The sequence below is a fragment of the Fukomys damarensis genome, unplaced genomic scaffold (genome assembly GCF_012274545.1).
Source record: "Fukomys damarensis isolate Sample0158 unplaced genomic scaffold, DMR_v1.0_HiC HiC_scaffold_19, whole genome shotgun sequence".
NCBI lineage: Eukaryota > Metazoa > Chordata > Mammalia > Rodentia > Bathyergidae > Fukomys > Fukomys damarensis.
The window spans coordinates 60,787,682-60,796,106 of record NW_022900931.1 but is presented as its reverse complement, the minus strand read 5'-3'; positions in this window follow the sequence as shown (position 1 = coordinate 60,796,106).

The following is an 8,425-nucleotide window of genomic DNA, read 5'->3' as shown; positions in this document are numbered from 1 at the left end:
TAGATCTGTCTAATTACAAATCCTTAATCCTGACTACCTTCTTCACTGGAGTCCTCCCACCCTCCTCTAAAGAAAAAGTGATACTGAGTTTCAAGGATAGTAGGTCAGCTACCCTCCCACCAGCAAGACAGAGACCTGGTTACAATTCTAATTGGTAGCCCCTGCCTGTCACATGGAAGGAGTGAGCTCACCTGCTTACCTCTTTAAAATTCAGTTTATCTGTAAAATAGGGATGTTAAGAGGCCCTGCATGGGGCCAGGGATTTAGCTCAGTGGTTTAGCTGCCTGCCAATGCAAGTGCAGGGATCCCAGTACCCCCGCAAAAGAGAGCAGACCCTACCTGATAGAGTTGTTATGAGAAATCAGCTGTGTGAAGTAAGTAGACAAATATTGGGCTGAGGGTATAACTAAATAGTAGAGTGTGCTTGCCTGTGCAGGGCCTGGGTTTCACCCTAGCACCAAAAAATAAATACATACTAAAACATAATATACATAATAATTATAGAGAAAAAATATTAATAGAGTGAACTATATACCTTACCCTGCAGACTCCAACTCTAATAAACAGCAAAACACTCCAACGATAGACATGTAGCACGAACAGTGTGAAATTGCCCATTAAGGTCATAATCCCACCCTGACCATTTGGCCAGTTCTGTGGAACACAACCACTGGGATGGTGGGTATATATATCTTGGGAGAGTTGGGGCCCTCTGCAAAGCATTGGCAGTCCTGATGAAAATGTCCCCTGGGCCTTGTGTTGTTGGTGGTTTGTGCAAATTTGGTGGATCTTGTAACCTCTGAAGGATCCATGTAGAGTCTCTTGGATAATTCATTTACTTCACTGATCCTGAGACCCAGCCCCAAAGATGGTAGTGACAGAGATCCCCACCATTACTGTGTGAGATAGCAGAATAATGCAAACCTGTAGTGGAAATTACTCACCATCGACAACGATTTCTGTGAAGAGTGGCCATACTTCCAAGGCTATTAGGCTCCAGTGAAAAAGAGGACACCTTCCTCCCCCATTTCACTGTGGAAAGCTGGTAAAAAGCACAGCCACTAATAGATTCAGGAAACACCCCCATGAGCAGTGCAAACAACTCTATCCAGTGAGGACACCCCACACCCATGGCCCTGATAGTCCTTGCTTCCGTTTGCCATCCTGACATAGATAACATTTATCCTGCTCTTTTCAGGCAAAGGCATACACAGAACTTGACTCCAGAAAAGTCTTAATGTCCATAGACTTTGTCACCTAATTCCTAAAAGGGTACAACCCACCCATCAACCTATAAGCAATAATTGACTGTTAAAACCCTAAGAATAGAACTGGATGTGGTGAGTGCATGCCTATAATTCTAGCACTCTAGGAGGCTGAGGCAGGAGGATTGCAAGTGTAACCCCATCCTGGCCATTTATCAATTTAGCTAGACCCTGGCTCAAAGTTAAACAAATAGCTCAGTGTAAAGACCATGAGTTCACTCCCCAGTACTGCAAGAAAAGAAGGAGAAGGAAGAAGAGGAGAAGAAGAGGAGGAGGAGGAGGGAGAAGGGGCGGGGGAGAGGCAGCAGCGGTGGCAATAACTCTAAGAACAGGCCAGCCTGGAAATTTAACAATACTTTGTCTCAAAATAAAATTTAAACTGGGTTTGGTGGGCTGGGGATTTAGCTCAGTGGTGCTGCTGCCTGCCTTGCAAGTGCAAGGACCCAAGTTCGATCCCCCATACCAAAAAAAACAAAACAAAACAAAAACTGGGCATGGTGGCACACACCTGTAATTTCAGCAGTTGGGAAACAGGTAGGAGGATTGCTATGAGTTGAAGGCCAGCCTGGGCTACACAGTGAGTTCAAGACCAGCCTGAACTGCATAGCAAGACCCTGTTTATGAATAAATATGTAAATAAATAAAAATTTTTAAAGGGACTGGTGGTGTAGCTCAGTAGTACAGCACTTGCCTAGTGCCTACGACTCAGCCCATATAGTGAGTGCAGCTACCAGAAAACACTGTGACCATACCTAAGCAGAGGATGTGACCCCTTTAACACCTTTTCTTATCTCCCTGACGGATGTGTGAGGCCAGGGAGTTCAATTCCAGCAAGCCCTGGGCCCTCTGCTCCCCGACTACACTCATTCTTTCATGAGCTCCATCAGTTCTGTGGCAAATTCTCTCCCTCTCTCTCTCTTTCTCTTCCCTCTCTCTTCTCTCTCTCTCTCTCTCTCTCTCTCTCTCTCTCTCTCTCTCTCTCTCTGTTTTACTAGGGGCTGAACTCCAGGCATTCATACTGAACTACATCCCCAGCCAGCCTCTCTCTCTTTCTCTCCCTCCTTCTTTCTTGCTTCCTCTCTTTCTCCCTTCCTTTTTTTCAAGATAAGGCTCACTAAATTGCTAAATTGTGCAGGATGAGCTAGGCATGGGGGCACATGCCTATAATCCTAGTACTCTAGAGGCTAAGACATGAGGAACCCCATGAGTTTGAGACTATCCTGGGTTACATACTGTGCTCAACTAAACAAACCCTGACACAAACAAACAAACAATAAATAAATATAAACTGTTTGATCTGGACTTGAATTTGCAATCCTCTTGCCTTAGTCTCTCAGAGTGCTGGGATTACAGGTGTGTGCCACCTTGTCTGGTTCACAGCTACCTTTCTATCACTGGCCCTCAACTCTTCTTTAAAGTTCAGCCTCTGGGACACCCAACTGCCTCACCAATGTATCTGTTTGGATTCCTCAAGCTTGCCCAATCAAAAAGGTCTTCCTGAGCTCCCCAAACTGTTCCTGCCACACACAACCTTCCCTATCTCAGGAACCTACAACTCTAGTTTGTTGGTTGCTCAGGTTGAGTACCTTGGAGTCATCTTTGTGTTTGTGTCCTTTGTCTCATCTGACATCCAACTTTTCTTTTCTTTTTTTTTTTTTTTTTTTTTACTCTAGTTTGTTGGTTGCTCAGGTTGAGTACCTTGGAGTCATCTTTGTGTTTGTGTCCTTTGTCTCATCTGACATCCAACTTTTTTTTTTTTTTTTTTTTTTTTTTTTGAGACAGGGTATCACTATGTTGCCCACACTTGCCTTGGATTCCTGCAGTCAAGCCAGCCGCCTGCCTCAACCTCTTGAGTAGCAAGAGCTACATAGGTTTGTACCACTGTGCCTGACAGAAATCAGCTACTCTTCGTTCTCATCCCAACCCTGATCTTCTCACTGGCCTCTCTGGCCCCAGAAGTCTGTATGTTCTATCCCTAGCCAAAGAGGTTCCAGTAAATTAGATCATATTTCTTTGCTGCCGCAAACTCTCCAGTGGCTCCTCTATTCACTGGGAGTAAAAGGCAACTTCTGCAAAGAAGTCCTGTCCAGCCGTGCTGAGGCCTCACCTCCAGTTTTCCCTTCCATTTTCACTCCAGCTCTACTCAGCCTCTTTACTAGGACACACTAGGCACATTAACGTCTCAGGGATTTTGTTTATGTTGTTCTACTTGATGGGAAGGCTTTCCTCCAACGTGTCTACATAGCTAGCTTTTATTCACAAACCACTTTTCCAATAAGACCGTACCTGACTGCTCAGTTTTAAACTCTAGATCCTACTGTATCTTCTCTGTGCTATTTTGCTCCACAGGATTTATTCTCATCTGACACATTTTTCCATAGTGTATTTGCTCATTGCCTGAATCCCTCCCCTATAATGTCAGCTGTAAGACAGCAAAGATTTTCCACCTGTTTGGTTGCCTGAAGTAACATCAGAGCTTGGCACAATGACAGGCAGCCCATGAGGGCATAAGTCCATCTTCGGACAGTGACCCCCCCCCATATCTAATGCAATACAATTCATGAAATCCCCACACAGAGAAATTCTCATAGGCAGTTAGTGCCAGTACACTTCCCTGAAAGAATGTGAACCCCATAAACAGGAATCTCCCATAAAGGGTATCATAGTCCTTTTGAATGTTGCTCCAGAGACAAGGGTTTGCTGGGTTTTTTTGTGTGTGTGTGTGTGTGTGTGTGTGTGTGTGTGTGTGTGTGTGTGTGTCTGATTTTATTTTATTTTTTAATTTATTTATTAGTACCAGGGATCAAACTTGTGACCTTGTGCTCCTGAGGCAGGCAGTAGAATCACTGAGCTAAATTCTTGGCTCTTTTTTTTTTGTTTTGGTTGTTTTGTTTTGTTTGGGTACTGGGGATTGAACTCGGGTCCTTGTGCTTGCAAGGCAGGCCACCGAACCGCTGAGCTAAATCCCCAGCCCCTTTGTTGTTTTATTTTTGAGAGAGGGTCTCATGTAGTTCAGGATGGCCTTGAACTCACTATGTAGGCAGGGCTGGCCTTGAATTTGCAGAGATTCTTCTACCTCAGCCTCCCAAGTGCTGGGATTACAGTCATGTGCCACTATGCTGGCTTTGCTCTATTTTCTAAGCTTCCTTATCACCAGTGCTAGGTCTGTGTCTGCTGTGGAATTAACTGATATCATGTACTTGCTGAGGTGAACTGAGTCCTCCCTACACAGCTGGTACAAGCTGGCAGCAGTATGAACCCACACAAATGGCACAGTGGCCATCACTGACATAAACCCACATGTGTGGTGGGACTATGCTATGGATGAAGAAAGTGCAGGCTGAAAAGCAGTGTGTGCCTGCCAGGCATAGCGGCACCTGCCTGTAATCCCAGGAAGATCACTGCAAGTGAGACTGGTCTAGACTACACGGTTCAAGGCCACCCTGAACTACATAGAAAGACCTTGTGTAAAACAAACAAACAAACAAACAAACAAAAACACCAAAAACAAACAAACAAAAAACCAGAGCCAGGTGTGCACTACAACCTGCAGTACAAAGTAAGATCCTGTCTCAAAAAACCCAAAAACGCTAAACCAAAACAAAAACCAGTGTGTGCCAGATGTAGTGGTATACGACTACAATCCAGCACTCTGGGAGGCTGAGCAGGACGATCACCAGTTCAAGCCCAGCCTGGGCAACTTAGCCCTTTCTTTCAAAACTGAAAGAACTGGATATGAAACTCAGTGCAAAGGCTTTGGGTTCAATTCCCAATACCAAAATAAATAAATCGGACTAGGGATGTGACTCATGGTAGAGCACCTATGGGTTTGAGCCCCAGTTAAAAAAAAACCAAACACCACGGAATGAAGCCCAATGTAATCAATGTAATCCCCATCGACGATGTGAAACCATATTGGAGAACAACTCACATAAATGGTATGACCCTCATAAACAGTGTGAGCTCCAGGGTAAATGATGAGACACTCATCAATATTGTGGGACCCTCATAAACATCATGCACCCCATATAAACAGGCAGCATGTAAACAATGTGTGCTCCATACAATCCCTCACAGGCTGATCAGAGATAATATAACGTAGCTCTTTTTTTCTTGAACTAGGGGTTCAACACAGGGCCTTCACACCCCTCACACTGAGCTCATTCTCAGCCCTTTTATTTATTTTAAGACAAGGTCTTGCTAAATTTCTCAGGCTAACCTCGAACTTGGGATTCCCCTGTTTCAGCCGCCCAGATTTAGCCTCTCAGAGTGGCATCATAGGTGTGGGTGTGCACATACTCAGCTCATACTCTTCTTCTTTGTTTTTGTTTTTGGTTTTGTTTTTAGACAGGATATCACTACGCAGTTCAGCCTGGTCTTGAACTTGCTATGTAGCCCAGGCTGGCCTCAAACTCCTAGCCATCCTCCTGCCTCAGTATAACTTTAACAAGATGTGGAAGTAACCCACTTTCTGGTCCCCTGTCTACCTCTCTTAGAAGCTATCTTTCTCTCGATAAAAGAGTTTTTCTACTCAAAAAAAAAAAAAAAACTTTAGCATGAAGTGAATTTCTCTATCGACCAGGTTATCTCCCATAATCTGCGTAAACAGTGTACATGACCATATACATAGCGTCACCTTCATAAGCAGTGTGACTCTTGACTCATGTAGCCCCATCAGAGACACTGTCTTATACAGTACAACCTATGTGATTTTCTTTTTTTCCCAGTACTAGGGATTGAACTCAGGACCTTGTTCCTGCCAGGCAGGGATGGCACCACTGAGCTACATCCCCAGTCCAGTCCAACCTGTGTACACTGTGCCTCACACTGACAGGGTCATTACCCTGGCTGGACCTCCAGTAGGTATAATATAGGCTGTCAACCATGTAAACTCACCAGTGGCTGCAATAACTTTATTGTCCCTAAGTCAGTTTCATTAAAGTTATGGAAAATGAAACTTTTCTCCGTGACAGCTAGAAACTTCATGTTCTATTTAAACTCTCTAAGCCTTTGTAACTTTCATAAAATTGTATGATCTGCTCCCAAAACAAATTTTGATTCTCCCTTAACAACTAAAAAAAAAAAGAAGAAGAAGTAATTCACCAAGTCAGCCAGGCATTTGTGGTGTATGCCTATAATTCCGGCACTGGGGAGGCTGAGGCAGGAGGATGGATGTAAGTTTGAGGCCAATCTGGGCTACATAGTGAGTTCAAGGCCAGCCTGAACTACATAGTGAGATCCTGTCTTTTAAAATAAACAAAACACTCCACAAGCCAGATGCAGTGGTGCATTCCTATAATCCCAACACTCTGGGAGGCTGAGGCAGGAGGATCACAAGTCTCATCCCAGCCTGGGCAACTCAGTGTCTTAGTGAGACCTTGTGTCAAAATACAAAAATGTGCCAGGGATACAGTTTAGTGAAAAGGCCGAGTTCAGTCCCCAATACCAAAAACAAACAAAAAAACCCTCACAAGCCCTATTTCCTGAACACTTACTAAATGCAAGACCTATTCGATCCATCTTAATGAATTTGGGTCTCTTATTATCCCCACTGGACCATGATGCTTCCTGATAGATACATGCCACACAGATATGCTGACTCCTAAAATCCTTCCAAAAAGTACCACTGGGCCAGGGATTTAGTTCAGTGGTTCCACCGCCTGCCTTGCAAGCACAAGGACCAGAATTTGACCCCCCATACCAAAACAACAACAACAAAAAAACACCATCAGAGCAGACACAAAGTATTGACAAAGTTACAAATTACAATTAGATTGTGACAGCATAAACTCTTTAAACAGTGTTTCACTTGCTTTGAATAAAGATAATCACTATTGAAGCTGGAGGTGTGGCTCTTTGCTACAGTGTGTGCTTAGAATAAAACAGGCCCTAGCCTGGGTATGGTGGTGCATGCCTGTTATCCCAGCACTCAGGAGTCTGAGGCAGAAGTATTGTTGTGAGTTCGAAGCCAGCCTGAACTGAAAAAAAAAAAAAAGGCCCTGGGTTTAGCCAGGCATAGTGATACACACTTATAATGTAGGTGGATTGCCATGAGTTTGATTCCAGTCAGGACTAAACAGTGAGTTCATATTTTAGTGATGGTGATACTTTTTGGAAGGGTTTCAGGAGTCAGCATATCTGTGTGGCAAATATCAATCCATCAGGAGGAAGAAAAACCCACCCCCATTTTTTATTTTTCCTTTTTTTGTTTGTTTATTTGGTTGGGTATTTGTTTGTTTGTTTGTTTTTGGTACTGAGAATCAAACTCTGGACCTTCTGCTTGTGAGGCAGGTGGTGGCATCACTGAGCTAAATCTCTGGCCTTAATTGTTTTTTGTTTTAATTTTGTAAAATTTCACTTTTTTGAGACCAGGTCTTCCTGTATAGTCGAGGCTGGCCTTCAACTCAATAAGTAACTAGGCTGGCCTAGAATTTGCAGTCCTCTTGCCTCAGTGTTCCAGAGTCCTGAGATTATAGGCTTGCACCATTATGCCCTGCTGACAGAGCATATGCCCTGCCTTATTTATTTCTACTTAAAATTGAAATTTGTGTGTGGTATACAGTGTACTAACTAATGTTATTCTTCAATTAATTTGCTATGAAATTTTGCTTTTTTTTTCATAGAAGGCTGTTTTTAAAAAAAATCTTTAGAGCCAGGAATTTAGCTCAGTGGTGCCAGTGCCTGCCTCGCAAGCACAAGGATCCTCAGTGCAAAAAAAAAAAATCTTTATTGGGCCAGGGATTTAGCTCAGTGGTTCCACTGCCTGCTTCACAAGTGCAAGGTCCTGAGTTTGATCCCAGGTACACACACACACACACACACACACACACACACACACACACACAAATCATCAATATCTACTTGTATTACATTGGAATAAAGAGTTTTTTGGAGAGGTTTTATACTGGGGATCAAACTCTGTACCTTGCACTTTCAAGGCAGGCGGCGGAACCACTGAGGTAAATCCCCCACCCAAAAAAATGTTTTTTAAAAATAAATATATGTATGTATATATTTACTTTTGGTGCTGGGGATTTTGCGATTGAACCTAGCCAGGACTTAATGTGTGCTTGGCGAGTATTCTACCACTGACCCATCTCCAACCATTCTTTTTTTTTTTTTTAGACAGTTTCCTAAACTGCCCCAGGCTTAGCTTGAAA